This window comes from Equus przewalskii, chromosome 22, assembly GCF_037783145.1.
Source record: "Equus przewalskii isolate Varuska chromosome 22, EquPr2, whole genome shotgun sequence".
NCBI lineage: Eukaryota > Metazoa > Chordata > Mammalia > Perissodactyla > Equidae > Equus > Equus przewalskii.
This window is the reverse complement of record NC_091852.1, coordinates 48,408,436-48,434,085: the sequence shown is the minus strand read 5'-3', so window position 1 is coordinate 48,434,085 and position 25,650 is coordinate 48,408,436. Positions and strand designations below refer to the sequence as shown.

Below are 25,650 nucleotides of genomic sequence, written 5' to 3'. Positions count from 1 at the left end.
AACCCCCCTGTGTATTTCATCTCCCAAGGCGTTCTTTTCCCTCTTTCCCACAGGTAACCATTTGGGTTTATTATTATTTAGAATAATTTTTACTTCGTATATATTCATAAACAATATATAGTTTAATGTTGCCCATTTTCAACCTTGATCTGACTGGAATTGTATGATTCTTCTGATACTTTCACTGTGATATGTTTTAGATTGGTCCGTGTTGATTCTTCCAGCTATGGATCATTTTCAGTAGTATGGCATTCCATCGTAAAGATTAGCCACATCTTATTCTATTGTGATGGATGCTTGTCTCATTTCCAGTTTTTTGCAAGTATAAATTATACTTGTCTCCTTGTGAACATTCCCCTACCCCCCGCCCCAAATAAACTCTGAGTTCTCAAGACTATATATAATTAGGAGTGGAATTTTTCAGTTGTGTGTGGGCTGTGTGTAACTTTACTGTGTAATCAATCCCTGGCTGTTTTCCATGGTGTTGTACAGCCATTTGGTGAGGAAGATTGGCCCTGAGCTAACATCTGCTGCCAGTCTTCCTCTTTTTGCTCCAGGACACCACCACACATGGCTTGATGAGCAGTGTGTAGGTCCAGGCCTGGGGTCCGAACCTATGAACCCCTTGGCCACCAAAGTGGAGCACATGAACTTAACCACAACGCCACCAGGCGGGCCCCTGTACAGTTATTCTTAATTAGGTTCCTCATTTGAAACATGGAACACAGAAAATTGAGTGGCTGTTTTCTCACTACTCTCAAGGATATTACGTAACTAGTATCATTCTAGAAGCTGAGGGAAGTTAATTCATACATGCAATGGATACCTTAGACATTGGAATTTCATTCTTAAGACTGAATGGATAAGAGTTCCTTCCGCATCCTTGCCAGCGTTTGATATTGCTTCACTTTTTAGTTTTAGCCAATTCTAGTGGGATGTTTTAGATACAGTCTTATGAAAACCACACAGCTGGACTTTGTGTTAATATTACCTGCCAGCTTCTCTCTTCACCAGAGCATGGAGACCATTCACACTGATTGTAATTATGGATATTTTGGGTATATTTATGCCATCATAGTCTTCTACTTGCCTGGTCTTCATTGTTTTTCTGTCCTTTTTTTAAGGTTCTTTTTTTGAGGAAGATTAGCCCTGAGCTAACATCTGCCGCCAGTCCTCCTCTTTTTGCTGAGGAACATTGGCCCTGAGCTAACCTCCGTGCCCATCTTCCTCCATTTTATATGTGGGACACCTGCCACAGCGTGGCTTGCTGAGTGGTGCAGAGGTCCGCACCCAGGATTCAAACCGGCAAACCCCGGGTCACTGAAGTGGAGTGGGCAGACTTAACTGCTATGCCACTGTGCTGGCCCTGAAACAAAATTATTTGTAATGTAAATTATTCATGTTAAACATTTTTATTTTTTTGGTGGCCTTTAAAAAAATTTTATTTTATTGAGGTCATGTTGGTTTATAACATTGTGTAATCTCAGGTGTACGTTATTATATATCAGTTTCTGTATAGACTGCATCGTGCTCACCACCAATATCCATCACCATACATGTATGCCCCTTTTACCCCTTTTGTCCACCTCTCACTCTCTTCCCCTCTGGTAACCACTAATCTGTTCTCTTTATCCTGGGTTTATCTTCCACATATGAGTGAAATCATATGATGTTTCTCTTTCTCTGTCTGACTTATTTCACTTAACATAATACCCTCAAGGTTGTTGCAAATGGAACAATTTTGTCTTTTTTTTTTTATGGCTGAGGAGTATTCCATTGTATATATATATACACCATATCTTCTTTATCTGATCATCAGTCGATGGGTACTAGGGTTGCTTCCACATCTTGGCTATTGTGAATAATGCTCCAGTGAACACAGGGGTGCATAAGTCTCTTTGTATTGTTGATTTCATGTTCTTTGGATAAATACCCAGTAGTGGGATAGCTGGATTGTATGGTATTTCTGTTTTAAAATTTTTTTTTTAAAGATTTTATTTTTTTCCTTTTTCTCCCCAAAGCCCCCCAGTACATAGTTGTATATTCTTCGTTGTGGGTCCTTCTAGTTGTGGCATGTGGGATACTGCCTCAGCGTGGCTTGATGAGCAGTGCCATGTCCGCGCCCAGGATTCAAACCAATGAAACACTGGGCCGCCTGCAGTGGAGCGCGTGAACTTAACCACTCGGCCACAGGGCCAGCCCCTCTGTTTTTAATTTTTTGAGAAATCTTCATACTGTTTTCCATAGTGGCTGCGCCAGTTTACATTCCCACCAGCAGTGTATGAAGTTTCCCTTTTCTCAACATCCTCTCCAACACTTGTTATTTCTCGTCTTGTTAATTACAGCCATTCTGATGGGTGTGAGGTTGTATCTCATGGTAGTTTTGATTCGCATTTCCCTAATAATTAGTGCCATTGAACATCTTTTCATGTGCCCATTGGCCATCTGTATATCTTTGGAGAAATGTCTGTTCATATCCTCTGCCCATTTTTTGATCGAGTTACATTGAACATTTTCTTGGGTCAATTTTCTTATAGTAACTTGTTGAGTATCTCACTTTTTTCCCTCCAATCAAGGTCTCATTTTATTTTGACTAGAATTATCCTGTTATAATATCAATTACTTGGTGAAATGCTTTGAATTGCTGGAGACCAGATGACCTCTTGAAAATTCTTGGTTTTGGTACTTCAGCTTATTTAGTACCTTTTAATTCCTTGTGATTGGGAGTGCTAAGATAATGGTGGGAAAATACCCCTGTATATTACAGAACAATCCAGGTGGTAGTTACAGGAATAAAAACCTTGTTAGGTAAAATAGGCCATTTACTATTTTATTACCACTAAAGAGTTTTCGTCTTTTTAAAGACTGTCTGAGCTATTGAATTGTTCTAATGCTTATCTCACTTTACTAAAAAATCCCAGCTGTAATGGGATGTAGCTGGGATACCCTGAAACAACTTACATACTCTTTTTTTTTTTAAGATTGGCACCTAGCTAACAACGGTTGCCAATCTTTTTTTTTCTTCTGCTTTTTCTCCCCAAATCCCCCCAGTTCATAGTTGTGTATTCTTAGTTGTGGGTCCTTCTAGTTGTGGCATGTGGGACGCTGCCTCAGTGTGGCCTGATGAGTGGTGCCATGTCTGCGCCCAGGATCAGAACTGGTGAAACCCCGGGCCGCCGAAGTGGAGCGCACAAACTTAACCACTCGGCCACGGGGCTGGCCCCATAACTTATATACTCTTGACAGTCCAGCCATCTGTGGGACAAAGAAATGACTAATGTCACAAAGGATTTTATTGGAGTGATAGCTGGCCTGTCATGACAGTTGTCCAGCTTGGTAAATACTAAAAAATCATTGAATTGTACACTTGAAAAGGATGAACTTTATGGTATTCGTTATACCTCAGTGAAGTTATTTAAATTGTGTGAATAAATAATGTTATGAAATAAACAGAATCAACAGAACAAAAGTGGTCAGTGTATGTTAATCCTATAGTCATTGCCATTTTGGTAGCTATTAGAATCTAGGCTAAGCATTTGAGGTATGTTATCTTGTTTGATGCTCCTCACGGGCTTGAGAAAGAGTGAAGTACTATGTCAAGGTTACCTAATCTAGTAATTCGTGGAATTCAGGTCTATGTTACCTCCAAACCTGTGCTCTTCATCACAATCTGGACTACTCTGTCTGAAATACTGCTATCTGGGAATGTAGCCAAGTGCTAGCTGATAAGGCAAACAATGTCCACATTTGTGGTACATAGGGCTGGGTTTTGCACGGCTTGGGGAATGAGGGTTCGATATGCAGGTGGGGCCCTTGAACTCCTGTGCCTGGTGCCACTAGGCCTGTTTCACTTTTATCTGTTTTATATGAAGGGGTTTAGTCAGAGGTTTGGTTGGACTTGATTTCTGTGGTTTAAAGAAAAGAAAGCCTGCCTTTTCTTTAGTTTTTCATTCTGATTTTACTAGCTGTTCTAATCAGCGGGGGAGCTGGTCTCTAAGCCCTCTGCCGATTTAGGCGCATCCTGTGAGGAGGTCGGGCACACAACACTGAAAAGTGGCCACTGATAGCGTACCGTGAGAAGAGAGGCAGAGGAAGGCTATAAAATTACACTTAAGACCTCAAGCTGCTGGTAAGTGGGGCTGTTTAGTATATTGTTAAGCGACTCTAAAACTCCACAGAGTTATCATGGACATCGAGTGAAGAGTAGTTGCTGTTTACGTTGAGGGACAGAAAATGAGAAAATGGGGAGTGTGCCCAGTGTGCTGTTGAGAAAACATGCCTGTGGAAGGTGGAGGCAGAAAAGCAGGTGCAGTTTGGGAGAAAGGCAGGGCCAGTTTGACCAAAGTGTGGGGCTCAGAAAGGACTGAAGAGCTTGTATGTAATTGAGGGATTGATGGTTTGTGAACAGAAGTTGCTAGATTTTAGCACTATTGTGGAAGATTGAACAGTCCACTTTGGCATCAGTTTCACAAGTAAGATAGTTCAGACAGGTTAACAAGGGCCTGAAGTTTCAGTGAAGTGGAGAGGAGGCAATAACTGATACTGTAGTTGACAAAGGCACCTTAGAACTGCTGGCTTGTGTATGCGTAGATTGACGTTTCAAAGCTAGCACTGGACAGGGCTACCTAACTTACTCCTTGACGACAAGGAGGAGGACCCTTAATTCAGGTACTTAAACTAAGTTGATGGCACAGAGAATGTAAAGGAAGGCATCAGACCTTAAATATATACAGATATATTTAAGATATAAGGCCTTAAATTGTTTACGACTTAAATGCGTATGGGAAGAAATGGTGGCATTAAAAGAATGGCTTAAAGGTTTTGAGTTCTGGAGCATTTGAAAAATATTGGTCACTTGGAAAATTTTGGAAGTCTTCAAATGAGGTGGTTTTGATGAATTCCATTATAAGTGTAGGTGGTATCTAGTAAGCAGACATGGTCTGAATCTCTGGAGACATAAGGTCTCCAGCTTTTTTTTGTAGATATAAATTTTTATTTCATATAACATGTCAATTATTTTATTTTATTTTTTTTTGAGGAAGATCAGCCCAGAGCTATCTACTGCCAGTCCTCCTCTTTTTGCTGAGGAAGGCTGGCCCTGAGCTAACATCCATGCCCATCTTCTGCTACTTTATACGTGGGACGCTTGGCACAGCATGGCTTGCCAGGTGGTGCCATGTCCGCACCCGGGATCCGAACTGGCGAACCCCGGGCCAGTGAAGCGGAACGTGCGCACTTAACCACTGCGCCACCGGGCAGGCCCCAGGTCTTTAGCTTTTGCTTTGAAGTTAATTATTGATGCCAGTAGAGCATAAAATTTCTGTGAGAAGGGAGAACGTGCTCAAGAATTGAACAATTTTATGTTTCAGGGGTGGGAGAAGGATATGATGCTGCTGAGGATTTGAGAGCAAAGGAGAACCAAGATGGTGTAGTGTCTGAGAAGCCGAGGGAAGAAAGTGATGAAGTAGGCTGAATGCCAGAGACAGGTGAAAGGATGAGGACCCGAGAAAGACTTAACGATGAGGAAGAGGTCAGTGGCGACCTGGGCAATAGCATTTTTCCTACTGTTGGAGTGATAGGGTGCTGGAAACTCGACAAAGTTCAGGAGATGTGTGGTGAGGAAATGGAGACAGTTTGTGTGTTCTTTTTAAGAAATATAGCTTGAGTAGTCATTGCTGACAAGATAGAACATGCAGTTTCCAAGAGTGCTTGGAAGGTAATTTTTCTAAGCCTTTGTTTTTGAGATTAATCTGGTTGTAGAGGATAGTTGAGCAGGTTTTTATACACATACTTGTGAGAAGGAAGAGGATATCTTAATAGGAGCGGTAGGAGATTTCCTTATTAAGGAATTTTTTTTTGAGTAGTTTTTTTTTTTTGAGGAAGATTAGACCTGAGCTAACATCTGCCGACAATCCTCCTCTTTTTGCTGAGGAAGACCGGCCCTAAGCTAACATCTGTGGCCGTCTTCTTCTACTTTATATGTGCGACGCCTGCCACAGCATGGCTTGTCAAGCGGTGCCATGTCCGCACCCGGGATCTGAACCGTCGAACCCCGGGCCACAGAAGCAGAACATGTGAACTTAACTGCTGTGCCACTCTGGCAGGCCCTATTAAGGAATTTTGTATTTGGTACTTGAGTGAAAACTGAGCCTGGTCGTAAGTGACAGGTGTGTTAACACTTAAATGGATTGTATGACTATGTTTTGATAGATACATTCATTCTTTAGGTAACTGACATTTTTTTAAAAGTTGCTTTTGGCATGAATGAAATAGTAATAAGGATGTCGTTAGAATAAAATAAATATGCTTTAAAAAAACACAAACAACTCTGGGGCTGGTCCCTTGGCCGAGTGGTTAAGTTCGCGCACTCCCCTGCAGGCGGCCCAGTGTTTCATTGGTTCGAATCCTGGGCGCGGACATGGCACTGCTCAACAAGCCACGCTGAGGCAGCGTCCCACATGCCACAACTAGAAGGACCCACAACAAAGAATATACAGCTATGTACCAGGGGGCTTTGGGGAGAAAAAGGAAAAAATAAAATCTTAAAAAAAAAAAATATTTAGCACTAATTGAACACTTACTGTTTAAAAAAAACCCCAAAAAACAAAAAAACACAAACCTAACTCAAGACCTTAGATCCTGGAATCATGGGGAAAGTTGAACTATAATGAAAAACTGTGTATCTGAAGTACTTAAAAACTATATATATTTTTAGCTTATAGTAATAGCCAGGGATGGTTTGCTGTCTTGGACTAGCTTAGTAATGGATGTACTGAATCTTTACAAATCAGTTGTGAAATACTTGTGTGTTTGTAATAATCAAGTGCCAAATGTTTTGTTTTGCTTTTTGGTGAGGAAGATTGGCTCTGAGTTAACATCTGTTGTCAATCGTCCTCTTTTTGCTTGAGAAGGATTGTCCCTGAGCTAACATCTGTGCCAGTCTTTCTCTATTTTGTTTGTGGGACACTGTCACAGCATGGCTTGATGAGCGGTGCCTAAGTCCATGCCCAGGATCTGAACCTGTGAACCCCAGGCCACTGAAGTGGAGTGCGTGAACTTAACCACTACACCATCAGGCTGGCCCCAAGTGCCAAATGTTTAAATGGTTCATACAGAGATGTTCATGCAGAAAAATGAGAATAACTTGAAATGTTTTTGGTCGTCTGTCTTCAGTAAGAACTGAAGAAAGGTTTTGTCTGTTGTGAAAGTGTAGTTGGGATTTAATCACATTTAGTAGTTTACAATGAGAGTGGTTTGCAGAGATGCCACTTTACCCAAGAACCAAGCAATAAATTAATGTGAGGTAATGGATTAAAACTTTCAAGTGATTATGAGTTGAACTAGGTAACATTTTGAGTATTGTATATGGGATATTTGTTGAAGTTCTTTTGCACAACCTGCATGTTGGAGATTTTCCTGTGTGGAATATTATTAGGGCTTTCCTGTGCTTTAAAATAAGAAGCAAGAGTTAAACTGACACTATGATTTAGATTTTGTCTTAGCTTAGAGTATCAGGAATCAAAGACTCTTTGTGACTGGTTGTGGTCAGTATGATGGGGCTGAAAGAAAGATCTGGGGCTGGCCCCGTGGCCGAGTGGTTGAGTTTGTCCACTCTGCTTCGGCGGCCCAGGGTTTCACCGGTTCGAATCCTGGGTGTGGACATGGCACCGCTCGTCACACCATGCTGAGGCGGCATCCCACGTGCCACAACTAGAAGGACCCACAGCTAAAAATACACAACTCTGTACCAGGGGGCTTTGGGAAAAAAAGGTAAAATAAAATCTTTAAAAAAAATTTTTTTTAAAAAAAAGAAAGATCTGGCTTATTGAACTTGTATACCCGTGAAGGGTGAGGTAGATTAGCCTCTGGTTTGACACCTTCTTTCCCCTTACTCACTGAGTCTTAGGGAGAGGAAATAAGCCAAAGGGAGCAGGCAACTTCCTTGCTTCTCCAGTTCTCTGTGAAGGCCTCGGGACAGAGCCGCTACTGAGAAGTTAAATTGCTCTGGCGGATGCGGAGCTAGAGAGTAGGGGCAGAATGGGAGTGAGGGTGTGAAGACAAAAAATTTGTAAAAATATGTTTAGGTCTTTGTCACAGACTAAGATTACTGTTGTTGGCCTTAAATCTGTCCTGATCTAATGACTCTCTGTGACTTGATGCTCTTGAGAGGATAGGTGGGGGCTAATGTAGCTGAAGGTGGTTGGGGAAGAGCCATGCTAAACTAGGGTTAGGGATAGGAGAATTTTAGATGGGAACATTCAGTTGGCAGTTTCTTACCACTTTTTGTTAATACCCAGGAAATAGGCCCTCTTTTTTCTTCTTTTTTAGTGCCTGATAATAACATGTTCTAATGTCAGTGGATGCTTGCAGGTTGGTAAGGTTGTCTCTTAAGCACTCGAGCTAGCCTAGAAGTCATTCTGCAGCCTGCTGAAAATCAAGAAATGTTTGAGGGCTTACTCTGTTTAAGGTTTGGGATGGAAACTGCCCCCACCCTCCAAAAAATGACAGTGAATCGGTGATTAAAACCAATGTAAAGGATTCTAAAATAAATGACAAGGAGAAGACTTGAAAGATTGCATTGTCCTTGGGGTCAGAAATTATTTTGGGGAAGTAGCCATACTATGCTGCCCAGAAGTCATGCAGATACATGAATGCTGCCGCTTTTGAGAAAGAGGCCAAGGACAAGAAAGATGATGATATGATGAATTTATTTAGGAAAGCAAGTCCTAAGTATGTCCCGAAGTTAGAATAGATTCAGACTGGTAATTTCCCATATCACACTCACATAGTTACGAAACTCATAAAGAATCAGAGAAAGTTAAATTGTGTTTATTGTACTGTATTTGCCAAGGAAGAGAAGTATGTATTCCATTTTAGGAGAGATTTATGTCAAAAATGTTTGGAACCAAAACCCTAAAGAGTTTTCTTTCATATTCCCATAATACCTGGTTCCTCAGCTGAACAGGATAATTGAGGTGCTGTAACTATAATGCTACCTTGCCTTTACATAGTAGTTTATATGTTAATTTTCTGTGATAAAAGCATGATACAGCCATTTCTAGTGGATCACAATAATGCAAAACAAATAGAAAACACTGGAAGGATATTCACTACACCATTTTTTTTTAAAGATTTTATTTTTCCTTCTCCCCAAGCCTCCCTTCCAGTACATAGTTGTATATTTTAGTTGTGGGTCCTTCTAGTTGTGGCATGTGGGATGCTGCCTCAGCATGGCTTGATGAGCGGTGCTAGGTCCGTGCCCAGGATCCGAACTGGCGAAACCCTGGGCCGCCAAAGCAGAGTGCACAAAGTTAACCACTCAACCTTGGGGCCAGCCCACTAAACGATTAACAGTAGTTATTTTGGGGTGGTGGAACTATAGGTGGTGGTTTTATTTTCTTCCGCTTTTCAGTATTTTTTGGAACTTTGTCTAATGACCATATTACGTTTATATGAGTAAAATAATAAAAGTGAAATTATGCTTTTTGCAGCTTTCTCGTCTTTCTCTTTGAACCACACAGGATCAACATTTTTGTCTCAAGTTCTTTGAGGGCAGCGATTCTCAAACTTCAGTGTGCATCGTCTTCTTTAAACATAATTTCTGATTCAGTAGGTCTGGAGTGACCTTGAGAATTTACATTTGTGACAAGTTCTCAAGTGACGCTGACGCTGCTGTTCTACACACCACACTTTGAGAACCATTGTTCTAGAGTAGTGCTTTGACATCCAAGCCGCACATTAGAAATCTCGAGAGCCTTTTTTAAAAAAAATTGAGGGGCTGGCCTGGTGGCTGAGTGGTTAAGTTTGTGTACTCTGCTTCAGTGGCCCCGGGTTCTGCCGGTTCGGGTCCTGGGCGTGGACCTAGCACTGCTCATTAAGCCATGCTGAGGCAGCATCCCACATGCCACAACTAGAAAGACCCACAACTAAAATATACAGCTATGTACTGGGGGGCTTTGGGGAGAAGAAGGAAAAAGAAATTGAGATATAATTTATATGTGATAAAATTCATCCTTTTAAAGTATACGATTGAATCATTTTTAGTATATTCATAAGATTAGGCAAACATCACTATTTCTAGAACATTTTCATCACCGGAAAAAGAAACCCCATACCCATTAGCAATTACTGCCCATTCTCCCCTGCTTCCATCCCCTTCTAACCACTAATCTACTTTCTGTTTCTATGAATTTGCCTATTTTGGACATTATATATAAATGAAATAATACAATATACATATGTGGTCTTTTGTGACTGACTTCTTTCACTTAGCATGATGTTTTCAAGGTTCATCCATGTTGTAGCATGTATCAGAACTTTATTTCTTTTAGTACTTGAATAATATGCCATTGTATGGTTATACCACAGTTTGTTTATCCGTTCATCAATTGATGGATATTTGGGTTGTTTCCACGTTTTGGCTCTTATGAGTAATGCTGCTATGGACATTCATGTGCACATATCTGGGTGAGCATATGTTTTCAGTTCTCTTGGGTATGTACCTAGGAGTCGAATTGCTTGGTCATGATAGCTCTATGTTTAACATTTTAGGACTTGCTTGGAGCATTTTCAAAAAAGAATTTTGGGTGCCGGCCCAGTGGCACAGCAGTTAAGTGTGCACGTTCTGCTTCAGCGACCTGGGGTTTGCTGGTTTGGATCCTGGGTGAGGACATGGTGGCGCTCAGCAAGCCATGCCGTGGTAGGCGTCCCACATATAAAGTAGAGGAAGATGGCTACAGATATTAGCTCAGGGCCAGTCTTCCTCAGCAAAAAGAGGAGGATTGGCAGCAGTTAGCTCAGGGCTAATCTTCCTCAAAAAAAAAAAAAAGAATATTGCTGTCTCAGTCTTATTCTCGGCAGGTCTGATTTTACTAAGACCTGGTTTCATTTTTTAGAAGTTGCCCAAGTGATCATACTGTGCAACCAGGGATGGTGATGCATGGTGATCCACTGTTCCATATGTTAAACTTGATTTAATAATGAGAAATTCCTGATGCTTCTGGCGAAATCATCACTGTTAACATTGGATATGGATAGAATGGCACTCTTAGCTAACGAGTATGCTGACAAACCTGGGTGGAGACTTTCTAGTGTTTCATGGAGTAGCAGTTTTCCTGGGCTCCTCCTTAACCTGTTTTACCATTCTCTTGGTTCCTCAGGCCCACTGTGCAACCACAGGATCAGAACATGGCAGGAGATAGTGGCATCATTGTCCAGTAATTCCTTGTTGCCAGAGCCTGTGAGATTGGAAGTTTTTAGAAATAGAGATTGAAAGCAGAAAGTAGACTGTAGTTGCTACTGTGGGTGTGCTAGGTAGAAATTCTGGGGGAGCAAGACCAGAGAATAATATTAGGAAGGCGAACAGAATCTGATATAAGTAGAGCAAAAAAAAACCCCAAGTGTGTGTGTGTGTATGTGCACGTGTGCGTATGTGTCTAACAAGATTTATTACTGGATTTATGAGAAAGCCATTAATCTTATTTTTTGGTAAGGGGATGATTGATAGAAATTCTATTTTAATCTAGTTATAGTCTAGGTTTTTTTAAATTTAAAAAACAGACTGTTTACTAGTCCTTGTCTATGAAGTACTCTAATGGAGGTGTCATCTTGGTGTTATTTGGGGGGTGCTTCTTTGAATGTAATCTAAATGAAAAGTACAGTATTCTTTTTCTTTTTAGAGATTGGCACCTGAGCTAACAACTGTTGCCAATCTTCTTTTTTTCCTGCTTTTTCTCCCCAAATCACCCCAGTACATAGTTGTATATATTAGTTGTGGGTCCTTCTAGTTGTGGCATGCGGCACGCTGCCTCAATGTGGCCTGATGAGCGGTGCCACGTTTGCACCCAGATCCAAACCAGTGAAACCCTGGGCCGCTGAAGCAGAGTGTGTGAATTTAACCACTTAGCCACGGGGCCACCCGGAAAAGTACAGTAGTCTTATAACTTGATAGATCTTTTGAAATGCTGTATAGGTATAGGCCTGTTTTTGGAGAGAAAGGGCAGGGTTTAGAGCCAAGAAATTAGCAGCATAGGAGTGTGACAGATGTATGGAAGCGGCTGTAGGCAATGAAATACTTTTTCCTCTCTGACCTTAGGTAACCTGAAAGAAAATATGACTATCCCAAATAATTTTTGATGTCCTATGATGTTCAAGAGTTCCCCAGCACTCATCTTTTCCGTGGGCAGATTATATGCACACAATAGCAGACAACATTGTGGTTCCCCTGTCAGCCGAGCCTGGGTGTAGGGGAGTTAGTTAACCTTGTCCGCCAGCTGCTTGAGGCCTGACCCTGCCCTCAGCAGCTGTGGAGAATAAAAGTGTCAGCGTGGTCAGCTCCTGGCGTGCAGGGCACAGGGAGCTTAGCTGTGTGGAATTGGTCTCATACTAGAGTTCCTTGGCACCCTAGCTGCTGTACTCTCCTGGGTCGGGGATTTAGACTTCCTCTTGCTGTCTGCTCTCGGCCTCTCACATCAGTTGAGGTTCTTAATCTAAGCCAATCCTGTTCTCTGTAGGAATGAATAAATGAATTTCCTCTGCAGAAAAAGGTTGAGAATAATGTGCATTTTCTTAACAGAAAAAGCAAGAACACAGATTGGAAGTTAAAAAAAAATAATAGAACTGCTAACAAAGACATTACGATATAGAGCCAGGGAGTGCCTATGGGAATCTGAAAGGCTGGGAGGCTAGGAGAGATTCTGTCCCAGAACCTGATCTTTCGCGTCACCCGTGAGCTATGCAGGTGCTGCCTGCGGTAGTTATGCTGTCTTAAAGAAGAGGAAGCTGAGTTGGGGTCTGGTGTCTGTTTGTAATTGAACAGTTATCCTTGCAGTGTAGCACGGTGGTTAAGAGCATAGACTGGAGCCGGATGCCTGGGTTTGGAATCCTGCCTTTTCCATTTACTAGCTGTGAATCTGTATGTCTTAGTTTCCTGTCTGTGAAATGGGAGTAATGTTAGTGTGTACCTCAGAGTGGTGTTGGGAAGGTTAATAATGACTTGCTACTATGTATATAAAGCACTTCAGTGTTGTCTGGCACATGGTAAACAGTATGTGCTTGCTGCTGTTATTATCATTGTTTATTGGTTTTAGGCTTTTGGGGATGAGTAAATGAGTCTTCCATATAGGTGGACTCCCTACCCATCCCTGCTGCTCTAAGACAGCCCTGCGTCATGGACCTCACAGCTGAGTGAACAGCGTCTCTGTGAGCATACTTGATGGAGACTTGCTTTTTGAACATAAATCGTATATTCTGTTTTTAGTAGTTGAGCCCTTAGCTGATTAAGTAATTCATGTTGTCTGGGTTCATTATGTTCTGTTTCAAAAAACATTCATTTTGCTGTTTCTGAAACGTAGGTTTTTTTGATGCAGTAGATGAGATGTGCTGCACCATGTGTGAACCTCCTGGTTTTGAGGGGTCTTCCAGTGCTGTCACTTGTGATACTATCTTAGATAAAGCCCTTTGGTGTTTCACCAGAACCTTCACAGTGCTCAGCATGTTATCAACAAGTGGTCTCTAAGTTTTCAGAATGATCAAATGTGCCCTTGTTTTTATTTTAGGGTAGGATATTACATAGTTTTTAGTTTTTTTATGCCTTAAAGTTAGCATCTTCTTGTGATGAATTTGAGGTATTTGCTTATGTAAGCTTTAATAGAAGTGCAGGTGGCTGTTAACCATTTTCCGGTAGTTCTGAACTATGGAATCTCAAACGCAGCTGTTTCACTGAGATATCTTATCTTCACAAAAGAAAAGTCCTTGAAAAAAATAGCAGTTAATAAAACATTTTGTTAAAATGTCCCTTCTACAAAGAAAGTCTTTGTAGTTTAATCAAGTTGGTTTATTCTGCTGGTTTACTTTCCTTATAGTGTTACAAGTAATTTAGATCGTTCTTGTACTTTAAATAATCTAGGAAGCTTTAGATGATATTTTGCAGATTTTGTTTTTAAGGAGGTTAGAAATGTACTAGCAGTTCGCACCTGTGTTAAAATCTATTGTATCTTTAATTTACTTTGAATAACGTAAGGTAAATATGGATTTTAAATTTTGGTTGGTTAGATTGAAATAACCTGCTACTTCCTGTGGCTCAAGAACCTGAGATATGTATCTTTGAGTTTCTCCTGGATTATTTTTAGAATCTCTTGCTCCTGTCTGTTTCTATTCTAAGAATTCTCTTGGAACCTGTTCCAGGGGAGTAGAACTCCTAGGGGTGGAGAGTGTCAGAGGGGATGGAACACAAGTGTAAACTGAATTCCTGTGGTCTGCCAACTGGATGCTTATTGCAGAAGCATCCCTATTTACTGCATATGGCTCTGTGTCCAGAAAAGAGCGCAGAGAATTTCCCCATATGACAGTATGCTAGTTAAAGGCTTTGATTTTCATAGTCTAGTTTCCATGCCCCATTTCATCTTCACAATTCATTGGTGGTAACTATTTAAGGATGTTGATATTTGGTGACTTATGCTGTTATCTGGATTTATGGATTCACTGTCTCCAGAAGTTTTATGTGAAATTAATATAAGAAAATTGGTCTGAATCCTACATCCTATTAACCTGATGTATTTTCTAAGCTCTGTTTTTCCAAGGATCTTGATAACACTTTTTTCCCCTGTGCTTGCTCTGTAAACTCCCAGTTTTATCTCTGAAAGTTTTTTCTGAACATCTTAATTAATAAGACTTTTTTTATGAACAAGAATTCAGCTCTTCTGATATTTCAGTGTTGGTGTGGAGAGCCATGTTGACAGAAAATAAGCTGGTTTGAATTTGTTTAAGCAAGCATTCTTAGAAGCATGTTCTGGGGCTATAAATTTTTTTTTCACATGTATTGTATTTGCAATATTTATGCCAAAGCCCTTTTGTAGAAACAATTCATGAATATATAACCCAGAACAGTAAACCTTAATTAAAAGAGAAAAATGGTTATTTCCAAACAATTTTTAAACATAAAGCGAGCAATGTAGTTTTCATGTTTCACAAAGCAGTTATTCTGGTTTAGCTGTGGAACTGGGGCCATTATTTATAGCCTGATCACCTCTTCATCATCAAATGTGGATTGATATAAAGTCTTAATGTTTATACTGAGGCATGTGAATTAGTAAAATTTTAATAGTTTGAAACATAAAAGAGAGTTTATGTTTTCCTGATTGACAAGTGAGGATTCAGGTACGTTACATCAAAATGTTTGGTTGTAATAGCAAGGCTATTAAGACTAAGTCTTTTTTGTAAATCAAAAAACTCAATCTTAGCATCCATTCAACTTGGCTTAAGTTTATTTCTGTACATGCTGATTTTGATCACCAGATGGCACTCTTGTGAGAGGAAATTCTCATTTTGTTAAATTTAATATGCCTAGTTTATTTCATAAATAGGGGCACTGAGGAATAAACAATTCAAAAGATGAGTGAGAAAAGGATGACATAATTCGATAGAAAAATAGAACTGTTTGTAAATCTGTGAGTAAACCAAAAATGACTTGTGTATTTTGAGGAAGGTTAGCCCTGAGCTAACATCTGCTGCCAATCCTCCACTTTTTGCTGAGGAAGACTGGCCCTGAGCTAACATCCGTGCCCATCTTCCTCTCCTTTATATGTGGGATGCCTACCACAGCATGGCTTGACAAGTGGTGCCATGTCCATACCCAGGATCCGAACCGCCGAACCCCGGGCCGCCGAAGTGGAACGTGTGAACTTAACCACTGCGCCACTGGGCTGGCCCCTGATTTTTGTTTTCTTAAGATTTTACCCTAGGAACACCACTTAGCCAGGCAGGTTTTGATTGGGTGCTTAACTTTAGATGCTTAGATAGAATTATAGAGTATGAGTGCTCAAGGTGATGTTAGAAACACTCAAGTAATCCCTTTACTTCAGAAGTGCTAATATGTTTTATATTTGTATGTTGCATCACAGTTGGAAAAAAAGTATATTTGTTCATGTGTATTTATTCATATCTGAGAACGCTGACCTCAGAGAAAGCTCTAAAAATAGTAATAGCAAAACGGTTAACCTTGTTCCATATAATACAACCAAAACAATAAACCCAAACCAACGAAATCTCAAAATTGTTAAACTCAAAAAAGAATGCACATAGTGTACTCAAGTGGACTGAGAGGCATATTCAAATATATTAGAAAGTTTTAAACCAGCATACTGGGCATGTGAGATATTCTGGTTAATTGATTGATTGCTATTATAGTGTATGTAAAAGGCAGTGCAATAATATGCCTGTGGCCTTTATCTAGCATTCCAGTTAATGGAGGACCTATTAAGAAAATAAGTAAATGATGTTAGGACAGGGGCCGGCCCTGTGGCCGAGTGGTTGAGTTTGAGCACTCCGCTTCAACGGTCCAGGGTTTCGCTGGTTTGGATCCTGGGCGCAGACCTGGCACCACTCATTGGACCATGTTGAGGTGGCGTCCCACATGCCACAACCAGAAGGACCCACAACTAAAATATACAACTATGTACTCGGGGGATTTGGGGAGAAAAAGCAGGAAAAAAAATAATATTAGGACAGCTAGCTCAGAAAAAAACTTGTCAAACCTTTTCTAGCTAAAATAGGTTTCAGGGATGTAATTTTCCTTGTGATGTCTGAATTGGTGTACTGAATTATGGTTAGTCTTCTCTATTTTAATTTAAGATGCACATGTCCAAAAGCTATTTAGAAATGCTAGTATAATATCATTTTTAAAACTTGAGATGTATAAGATTTATAAATATGGGAGCATCGTTCTACATCATGTGAATGCTTGCTTTGAGGTCTCCATAACTGGTTGTTATAGAAATCAGCATTCCATTTATTGTTATTTTTGGAATCATTAGCTCTGCTATGATTTGGTTTTCCTTAAGTCAGTCTTAATTTCTAAAAGTTACCAGCTTCTATAGCATGTTATTTTTTTCTGTTTTCTTTTCTTTCTTTTTTTGGTGAGGAAGGTTAGCCTTGAGCTAACATCTATTGCCAGTCTTCCTCTTTTTGCTAAGGAAGATTGGCCCTAAGCTAACATCCGTGCCCATCTTCCTCCACTTTATATGTGGGATGCCTGCCACAGCATGGCTTGATAAGCGGTATGTAGGTCTGTCCAGATCAGAACCGCCCAACTCCAGGCCACCAAAGTGAAACATGTGAACTTAAGCACTACACTGCTGTGCCGGTCCCCTCTTGTTTATGTTATTAATTATTATTATTAAGGTTAGGGAGGCAAGTTAAATAGCTCAAGTATGAATTGCATGTAAGTGTAAAATTCAAAGGGAAGTTAATATGAAGAGTATTAGGAAATACAATCCTAGAAATCTGGAGCCTGTTTAGGGATATTTTTTTTAAAGATTTTCTTTTTTTCCCCAAAGCCCCCTGGTACACAGTTGTATATTCTTCGTTGTGGGTCCTTCTAGTTGTGGCATGTGGGACGCCGCCTCAGTGTGGCTTCATGAGCAGTGCCATGTCTGCGCCCAGGATTCGAACCAATGAAACACTGGGCCGCCTGCAGCGGAGTGCGCGAACTTAACCACTTGGCCACGGGGCCAGCTCCTGTTTAGGAATATTTTAAATGGACTTTGATCGAAACTTAAGGGCTTATTAGTGTGATCTGTCGTATTTGGATCATTTGCCTTTATATTTCTAGATTATTATGCCCAAAATTAAAATGGTCCTGAAACTTTTCATCTTTAAGAATTTTATCAGGGCAGATTGTCCTTTTTTTTCCCCCCCAAAGATTTCATTTTTCCTTTTTCTCCCCAAAGCCCCCCGGTACATAGTTGTATATTTCTAGTTGTGGGTCCTTCCAGCTGTGGCACGTGGGATGCCACCTCAGCATGGCCTGACAAGTGGTGCCATGTCAGTGCCCAGGATCTGAACCAGGGAAGCCCTGGGCCACTGAAGTGGAGCACGCAAACTTAACCACTGGGCCACTGGGCCAGCCCCTGATTGTTCTTTTTTTTTTTTTTTAAAGTTTGAGTTCATAAAAAACTTTTGAGGAGCACATGTTTTTTATTAAGGATCTATAAGGATCTACATCATTAGCCTCCTTTTTCCATGTTTCATAGTCCAATTTGCTTGGTCTACAGGATTTCACATTTCACATGTAGACTTTTACTGCCAGGATCATCCTTTTTTTTTTTTTTTTTTTATTAATGTTATGATAGATTACAACCTTGTGAGATTTCAGTTGTACATTATTGTTAGTCATATTGTGGGTACACCTCTTCCCCCTTTGTGCCCTTCCCCCACCCCACCTTTTCCCTGGTAACCACCGATCAGATCTCCTTGTCAATATGTTAACTTCCACCTATGAGTGGAGTCATATAGAGTTCGTCTTTCTCTGACTGGCTTATTTCGCTTAACATAATACCCTCAAGGTCCATCCACGTTGCTGCGAATGGGCCAATTTTGTCTTTTTTTATGGCTTAGTATTCCATTGTGTATATATACCATATCTTCTTTATCCAATCATCACTTTCTGGGCATGTAGGTTGGTTCCACGTCTTGGCTATTGTAAATAATGCTGCGATGAACATAGGGGTGCAAGGGACTCTTGGGATTTCTGATTTCAGGTTCTTAGGATAGATACCCAGTAATGGGATGGCTGGGTCATAGGGTATTTCTATTTTTAACTTTTTGAGAAATCTCCATACTGTTTTCCATAGTGGCTGTACCAGTTTGCATTCCCACCAACAGTGTATGAGGGTTCCTTTTTCTCCACAACCTCTCCAACATTTGTCGCTCTTGGTTTTGGATGTTTTTGCCAATCTAACGGGTGTAAGGTGATATCTTAGTGTAGTTTTGATTTGCATTTCCCTGATGATTAGTGATGATGAACATCTTTTCACGTGTCTATTGGCCATATTTATATCTTCTTTTGAGAAATGTCTGTTCATGTGCTCTGCCCATTTTTTGATCAGGTTGTTTGTTTTTTTGTTGTTAAGCCGTGTGAGTTCTTTGTATATTATGGAGATTAACCCTTTGTCGGATAAGTGGCTTATAAATATTTTTTCCCAATTAGTGAGCTGTTTTTTTGTTTCCATCCTGTTTTCCCTTGCCTTAAAGAAGCTCTTTAGTCTGATGAAGTCCCATTTGTTTATTCTTTCTATTGTTTCCCTCAACTGAGGAGTTATAGTGTCCGAAAAGATTCTTTTGAAACTGATGTCAAAGAGTGTACTCCCTATATTCTCTTCTAGAAGACTTATTGTTTCAGGCCTAATCTTTAGGTCTTTGATCCATTTTGAGTTTATTTTGGTGTGTGGTGAAAAAGAATGGTCAATTTTCAATCTTTTGCATGTGGCTGTCCAGTTTTCCCAGCACCATTTGTTGAAGAGACTTTCTTTTCTCCATTGTAGGCCCTCTGCTCCTTTGTCGAAGATTAGCTGTCCATAGATGTGTGGTTTTATCTCTGGGCTTTCAATTCTGTTCCATTGATCTGTGGACCTGTTTTTGTACCAGTACCATGCTGTTTTGATCACTGTAGCTTTGTAGTATGTTTTGAAATCGGGGATTGTGATTCCGCCGGCTTTGTTTTTCTTGCTCAGGATTGCTTTAGCAATTCGCGGTCTTTTGTTGCCCCATATGAATTTTAGGATTGTTTGTTCAATTTCTGTGAAGAATGTTCTTGGGATTCTGATTGGGATAGCATTGAATCTGTAGATTGCTTTAGGTAGTATGGACATTTTAACTATGTTTATTCTTCCAATCCATTTGCATGGAATGTCTTTCCATCTCTTTATGTCGTTGTCAATTTCTTTCAAGAAAGTCTTGTAGTTTTCATTGTATAGATCCTTCACTTCCTTGGTTAAGTTTATCCCAAGGTATTTTATTCTTTTCGTTGTGATTGTGAATGGGATTGAGTTCTTGAGTTCTTTTTCTGTTAGTTCATTGTTAGTGTATAGAAATGCTACTGATTTATGTATGTTGATTTTATACCCTGCTACTTTGCTGTAGTTGTTGATTATTTCTAATAGTTTTTCTATGGATTCTTTGGGGTTTTCTATATATAAGATCATGTCATCTGCAAACAGCGAGAGTTTTACTTCTTCATTACCTATTTGGATTCCTTTTATTTCTTTTTCCTGCCGAATTGCTCTGGCCAACACCTCCAGTATTATGTTGAATAAGAGTGGTGAAAGTGGGCACCCTTGTCTTGTTCCTGTCCTCAGAGGGATGGCTTTCAGTTTTTGTCCATTGAGTATGATGTTGGCTGTAGGTTTGTCATATATGGCCTTTATTATGTTGAGGTACTTTCCTTCTATACCCATTTTACTGAGGGTTTTTATCATAAATGGGTGTTGGATCTTGTCGAATGCTTTCTCTGCATCTATTGAGATGATCATGTGGTTTTTGTTTTTCATTTTGTTGATGTAGTGTATCACGTTGATTGACTTGCGGATGTTGAACCATCCCTGTGTCCCTGGTATAAATCCCACTTGATCATGGTGTATAATCTTTTTGATGTATTGCTGTATTCAGTTTGCCAGAATTTTGTTGAGGATTTTTGCATCTGTGTTCATCAGTGATATCGGCCTGTAGTTCTCCTTCTTTGTGTTGTCCTTGTCAGGTTTGGGGATCAGAGTGATGTTGGCTTCATAGAATGTGTTGGGGAGTACTCCATCTTCCTCAATTTTCTGGAATAGTTTGAGAAGAATAGGTATTAAGTCTTCTTTGAATGTTTGGTAGAATTCTCCAGAGAAGCCGTCTGGTCCTGGACTCTTATTTTGGGGGAGGTTTTTGATTACTGTTTCGATTTCCTTACTTGTGATTGGCCTATTCAGATTCTCCATTTCTTCCTGATTCATTTTGGGGAGGTTGTAGGAGTCTAGGAAGTTGTCCGTTTCTTCCAGGTTGTTCAATTTGTTGGCATATAGTTTTTCATAGTATTCTCTTATGATCCCTTGTATTTCATTGGTATCTTGATTGTTCTTTTTTAAGGCAATATTTTTCAAGTGTACTTTACTTTAAATTTTTATTAAATATTGAGTACATAGAACAGAATCCTTAATCTTAGATAATGCTGAATGTAATATGTATCCTGATTTCAGAGATCTTATAACATGAAAAATGTATATAATCAATAATGCTTCATATTTATAAATTTATGTAAATATAAAGAACAAGACAAAGAATACCCGTGTACCATCACCTAGTTAAGAAAAAAAATCATTATCTTTTGAAATTCCTACGCTGTTACTTCCCAGTCCCAACCTGTGAGTTAGGTAAAGTTAATCCCTAACGAGAAATTTGTTTATCATTTCCTTTAGGTTTTTTAAAAAAATTTTTTAAAAGATTGGCACTTGAGCTAACAACTGTTGCCAATCTTCTGGGTTTTTTTTTCTGCTTTGTCTCCCCAAATCCCCCCAGTACATAATTGTATATTTTAGTTGTGGGTCCTTTTAGTTATGGCACGTGGGACGCCACCTCAGCGTGGCCTGATGAGTGGTACCATGTCTGTGCCCAGGATCTGAACCAGCAAAAACCTGGGCCTCCAAAGTGAAACGTGTGAACTTAACCTCTTGGTCACGGGGCTGGCCCCTATAGTTTATTTTTTGAGGAAGATTAGCCCTTAGCTAACATCTGCTGCCAGTCCTCCTCTTTTTGCTGAGGAAGACTGGCCCTGAGCTAACACCCATGTCCATCTTCCACTACTTTATATGTGGGACACCTGCTACAGCATGGCTAGATGAGTGGTGCATAGGTCCACACGTGGGATCTGAACTGGCGAACCCTGGGCTGCCGAAGCGGAGCATGTATACTTAACCGCTACACCACCAGGCTGGCCCCTCCTTTACAGTCTTAACACCTATTTTCATAAACAATATATTGTTAATTTTGTATGTTTCTTGAATATTAATGTAACTATAGTGTATATATATTCTCAGTGATTATGTTTTGTTTTTAAATTTACCTTGGAGTGTGTTCCTCAGGTTCTTCCAACGTGGGGGAAGCCGTTATCCATTTTCATTGTTTTATGGTATTCCTTGGTAGGAATATATTGAAAACAGTGTTTGGATTGTTTCCTTGAACATACTGGCACATGTCTTTTGGGGCAGATATACTAGAGGTGTATGTCCCTGGCAGGGTCTGTGCCAGGGAAATGGGATTGCTCAGTTATAGGGAATATATGTATCTTCACCTTTATTAAACAATGCCAGACTGTTGTACAAAGTAGTTATATCAGTTTACAGTCAAACCAGCAATGGATGAGAGTTTATTTTTTTTAACATTCTCACCATTACTTGGTATTCTCCTATTTGCTAACCCTGGGGATTTTGAAAAGACATCTCATTGTGATTTAAATTTGCATTTTATGATTACTAATGAGATCAAGCATCTTTTAATATGTCAGTGGGCTATTTTGGTTTCCTACTATGAAGTTTTCATCAACTCTTTTGCTGGTTTACCTGTTGGGTACTTTTCTGTTTCTTCTTGATTCATAGTAGTTCTTAATATAATCTAAATACTAATTCTTGTCATATGTATGTTGATAAAAATTTTCGCAGTTTGTGGCTTATATTTTCACAGAGTCAGCTGCCTTTCTTTTTTTCTGAGGAAGATTAGCCCTGAGCTAACTGCTGCCAATCCTCTTCTTTTTGCTGAGGAAAACTGGCCCTGAGCTAACATCCATGTCCATCTTCCTCGACTTTATATGTGGGATGCCTAGCACAGCGTGGCTTGCCAAGCGGTGCCACGTCCGCACCCGGGATCCGAACTGGGGAACCCCGGGTCACCGAGAAGGGGAATGTGCGAACTTAACTGCTGTGCCACTGGGCCGGTCCCCAAGCTGCATTTTTATGAACAAAAGTTTTTAATTTTAAAGTTATTAATATTTGCAATTTTTTGCACCTTTTGACTCTTTTAAGAAACCATAACGATCATGAGGTAAAGATTCTTTGTACAGGGTGAAAAAATTTGCCTGCTGTCTTCTGAAACCTGTAATTTTGCGTTTTGTATATTGTTAAAATACCTGTAAATTGGCTTTTTAATGTATGGTCTAATAAAAAAATTTAAGTATAGTCAACCAATTCTTTTGACCTCACTTCTTTAAAAGTTGGTATTTCCTCACCATGTGCACGGCCATCTGTGTTGGAAAGCATATCTGTGTATGCCTGGCTTTCTCCCTGGGCGTCCTGTTTTGATCCATTGGCCACTTTGTCTGTCCTTGCACCTGCGTTGTACTGTTGTAATTACTCTAACGTTTTAATCCTTGATTGGAAGGGAAGCCCTGTGCCTTTTTTTTTTTTTAAAGGAGTATCTTAGCTATTCTTGACTACTTCACCCACGATGTAAGTTTTAGAATGAGCTTGCCAGGTTTGAGACGATAAAACCTTGTTAGAATTTTGATGGGAATTACGTTGAATGTGTAGTTGAGGGAGAGCTAACACTTTTAAGTGTGATCTTTTAAAAGTATTACTTTCTAATCTTTGTGTGTCTTTTCCTTGTCCTAGTGGTCTAACTAGGACCTCCAATGCAGTGTTAAATAGAAGCGATCATAGCAACTGCTCCTGTTTTTTGTTGTTTATTTTTGTCATCTTAAAAGAATGCTTTTAACATTAGAGTTTTCAGTGTGATGTTTATTGTGGGTTTATGTAGATACCCTTATCAAGTCAAAGAAGTATTCTTGTTTTCTAAGAATTTTTATTTTGAATGAATGGTGAATTTTATCATTGCCTTTTCTCTATTGAGATGCTTGTATGATCATAATTTTTTTCCCTTTATTTTGTAAAGTTGGTGATTTTAGTAAATGATTTTTCATTTGTTAAGCCAAACTTATTCCTGGGACATTCTGGACATGGTTGTGATGTATTTTCTTTTTTATACGATGCTGGATTCAGTTTAGAGTTTTTACAGGTATATCTGTAGGTGAGATTGGTTTATAATTATTGTTTCTCATACTGTCCTTATCAAGTTCTAGTATCAAAGCTATTTCATTCTCATGTTTTCATTCTCACGTTTTGCCTCTTTAATATTCTGAAATAGTTTCTGAACAATTAGAATTACTTGTTCTTTAATTATTTGGTAGTAATTGTGGGCAAAACTGTTGGGTGCGTTGATTTTTTTCATTTGTGGTAAAATATATGTAACATAAAATTTACCTTTTTAACCGTTTCAAGGTATACAGTTCAGTAACATTAAGTACATTCATATTGTTGTGCAACTACTGGATGCATTTAAGTTTTAAATGTCTTGGATCCACAGTTTTCTAAAGAGAACTTATTAATGAGATAGAATGTGCAAAATAGTGGAAAGAGTCCAAACTTTGGCATCAAGATGGACTTATACATCACAACTTGCTTACTTATTTTTACTTGCTGTGGGTCTGTGTGATAGATTTATTTCTTCACCTATAAAATAGATATCATAGTGCCTGCCTTGGGCAGATAATGTGATAATTAGGAATTAAATTGGATCTTGGAGCGTCTGATAATACAATGGCAATTGTTACTACTAATAATGAGTTTGCAGTTCTGAATATTAAAAGTGTGCTTAGCTTTGCTAGGAATGGCTCTATTCTACCAATTTGGATGTTTGTAATGTGCTGATTGACCTTAGTTCTACTTGTAATTCTTAAGCCCTTTTCATAAATGTTTTTTGACCACAGAACTAGCCCATAGAAGCCTTGAACTTATATTTCTTGTGTTTTCTGCTCAGTTTGTCAGATTTATCTGGGGTTGATTTCACGAGCCACTTTTTTTTTTTTCCTGCTTTTCTCCCCAAATCCCCCTAGCACACAGTTGTATATTTTCTAGTTGTGGGTCCTTCTAGCTGTGGCACGTGGGACGCCGCCTCAGCATGGCCTGACGAGCGGTGCCATGTCCGCGCCCAGGATCCGAACCAGCGAAACCCTGGGCTGCCAAAGCGGAGTGCACGAGCTGAACCACTTGGCCATGGGTTGGCCCCACGAGCCACTTTTTGAGAAAAAGATAAAATGAGTATGTATTTTTTAACAGCAGAAATCCTGTTGATGTCCAGGATTGTTGTCCTTTAGTCTCTTTATTCACAAATTGTGCCTTATTTCTTTGATGTGTGGATTTACCCCACATGTGCAGTCCCTCTTGCTTTCCTTAAGATTATAGTGTAGAAGTGAGTCTGCATGGAACTTATCTTTCTTAACAGACTTCTCCCCAAGTCCACAGATTCCAGTCAAGCCTTTTTGTTTGCCCATTGCCTGCCAAGTAGGTCATTCCTCACACTGGGGGTAGAGATATTTTGTCATTTTCTTCGGCTGGCTCAGTCCCTTCACCCTGTCATTCCTCTCAGTGAGGAGTAGTAGTGTGTAGCATTGCCTTTCATTTTTAACTAATGCTCCTCATTCCTCTGAATCATACACTTGGAAAGCAAGGTCCTTTCAAAACTGTCTCTAAGCTCTTATGGGTGACTCCATCATTCCTGGTTTCAGTCCAGGATGTTATCATTTGTATTTTGTATTTTTTGTTGAGAAGTACCTCTTGTAGACCCAGAACCTTTAACCTTTGCCAGGAGCTGTGGATGGAAGATACTGTTGGGATGGTGGTAGAGTGCAAGGCTGAGGGAAATAAGAATTTCAGGCCCTGATGGTTATTATCTGGGTAGAGATGAGCATAGATACAGAGGTGCCTGCTTACTTGCTTATTTATTTAGTTACAAATAAATAAATAAAAAATGGGTACTTTAATGGGCAATGGAGGCTTCTTGAGAAATATG

The 25,650-nt window shown here is 39.7% G+C and overlaps 1 protein-coding gene across 7 annotated transcripts in view; it reads left to right on the top strand.

Moving 5' to 3' along the window:
* Positions 1–25,650, top strand: part of UBAP2 (ubiquitin associated protein 2) — a 120,045-nt gene that overhangs the window by 5,399 nt on the left and 88,996 nt on the right. For 2 of the 7 annotated variants that reach the window (XM_070590271.1, XM_070590274.1), the window contains exon 2: positions 5,370–5,530. The exons of the other annotated variants lie outside the window; for them this stretch is intronic. The gene's annotated coding sequence lies outside the window, so the exon portion shown is untranslated. The remainder of the gene's footprint in view (positions 1–5,369; positions 5,531–25,650) is intronic. 7 annotated transcript variants of the gene reach the window in all.